Below are 2,543 nucleotides of genomic sequence, written 5' to 3'. Positions count from 1 at the left end.
CTTTCCGTACCCACTGTATATATATATATATATATATATATATATATATATAATTGTTGTATAGATATATACTTTGAAGATTTGGCTGCAAAAAGTTGAAAATTATAAATGTTCAGTGTTATTGCCCAGGAAAAATGATCTGGTTTGTGTAATTTAAGTCGCTTTGAACTATAGGTATTTAAAACTAACAGAAAACAAGCATTTGTGTAACATTTAAAATATAGCTGTTGTAATGTTCCCATGTGGTAAATATCCCCCGTCTCTACTCTATATCATACATGTTGGTGACCTGATAGATGTAACTGTGTATCAATGATTTGGGTAAATAATAAAATTGAAACATAACAGTTTTTTTTTTTTTTCTTGTTTCAAAAATGGTGGTTGGGAAAACTACTTACGGGAAGGGTGAGCTTGTAAGACATCATATTTCATTGGCCCTATGCTTTAAATTCTATCTTATAATAGCAGTTTTATAATAGCAGGAGGCTCATCTTACCCTATTCTTATCTACATTTTAAAATTAATTATAAATTACAAAAAATATGCAAAAACATTTCTTTAAAACTTCTATGAACAACAAAATTCCCCTGGTGCTCACTTTAAGTGTGAGGGATGGATAATTAAGATCTGTCTTTTAAAAATATATCCCATATTGCTCAAAAACCTTCAATTTAGCAAATATATTTAGGGATATTTTTCATATTCATGGGTACTATTTTAGACATGGTCTACAATGTTTTCATTTATTTTATCAAAGATATCCAATGAATGGTAAAGACCAGACAACTGTACACCAGCAGGTTGCAATGTAAATCAGTCGTTTCATCATTCTCTGTAAAACATTTGTATCAGTAAACTGCATGAATGCGAGTAAACCAAGCTAAATTTTTAATCGGTGTTGAATATTGACAGAGAATTAAAGTTCAAAACATTTGTTTGATCATTGCATGGGAACACTTCTCTGTTGCATTGTTGCTGGTACAGTTTTTCCCCGTTTTACAGATCCCTTTCTGTTCTGTTGTGATTTGTATCAGTATCAACTACTGTCTTACAACATAATCAGTGATGTCACCCTATTGATGATTGTTGCATCAATGTATACAAAGTCACATTGGCTCTTGCATGACAGTGAGTAGGTTTGTCTTTTTACTGCACATGAAATTCTGAATCAGCAGGAGTGTTGTGAGTCTACTGAATATCTCAATGCAAAGATACATTCCTAACTTCAGTATTACGCAGTTGTTATTCTCAATAGCAATCCACCCGGGTACATTTCTACTGTAAATAGATATTCTGTGCTTCTTTGTGATAGCATGTACATACAAAACTTCCTGCAATAAACATATTGTGTTCTGATTTTACTGGCCTCATGGTCCTCATCATATGCTTATATGATGATGTTTTTAGTCCCTAATGGAATACTTCTCTTGGGTTTGCTTTTTGTCTACCAAAGAAAGTCCCCTAAAATGTAAAACAGGCTACTCACTAAAGTCACAATCAAAACTATTAAGTGAGTTAACATATTTAGTGTCATATTTGCTGATATTTATATTACAACTATAGCACAAAACAGAATGAACAAGTAATATATGAATATACACACAAAATATATTCACAAAATAGTTCAAATCAGTTAAGCAGTGCTGATATGTGCTCAAGGAATAGTTGTGTTGTGTCAGTTAAATATATTTCAAGTGCTACAACATACATTACAACATTGCAATTCTAAAGTGATTTATGACTAGTAGCCTATTTAGTGCAGATGTATTTCAGTGACAGCTAAAGGAACAGTTCACTCAAAAATAAAAATTTGCTGACAATATCCTTACCCACAGGCCATTCAAGATGTAGATGAGTTTGTTTCTTCATCAAAACAGATTTGGAGAAATGTAGCATTATATCACCTGCTCACCAATGGATCCTCTTGTACTGAATGTGTGCAAGTAGTGTACTTCATTTTAAGTAACTACTTACTTATTTTACTTTACAGTACATTTTAAACCATTAAGTTTTAAGATTCTTTTGTCATTTTTTTTAAAGAATTGCACTTATTTTGATGTGTTGACTAACATATACTGTATAACACATGTAAAATACTTATAATTTGTAATTATGACTATAATTTGTAAAGTACTTATAATTAATTTAAACTGTAGTGTTATTCAATGTTACATGTAAAGTTAATATATTTTAAATGTACTAAATTGCAACTTCATCATTGCAAATGTGTTATTAAAGTTTCAATAGAAATATTTTAATTTACTATAAATGCTTTTCAGTATTTGGAAGTACACAAACATCACAATAATCCACAAGTAATCCACACCACTCCAGTCCATCAATCAACTTCTTCTGAAGTGAAAAGCTGCAGGTTTAGGGCTGCACGATAAATCACATGCGATATTTAATGTGCATCTTGTCAGTAAAGCTGTTCTGTAATCAGCGGTAAATCTCCATCACGTGCGTACTTTCACATTGAGCAGCATTAAAGGTACAATAGGAGATCTTGGAAAATGCTAACTTTAGCCTGATAGCACTGAAAG

This window comes from Sinocyclocheilus rhinocerous, unplaced genomic scaffold (assembly GCF_001515625.1).
Source record: "Sinocyclocheilus rhinocerous isolate Xijiao unplaced genomic scaffold, SAMN03320098_v1.1 scaffold807, whole genome shotgun sequence".
NCBI classification, from domain to species: domain Eukaryota; kingdom Metazoa; phylum Chordata; class Actinopteri; order Cypriniformes; family Cyprinidae; genus Sinocyclocheilus; species Sinocyclocheilus rhinocerous.
Note: the sequence above shows the minus strand (reverse complement) of the source record.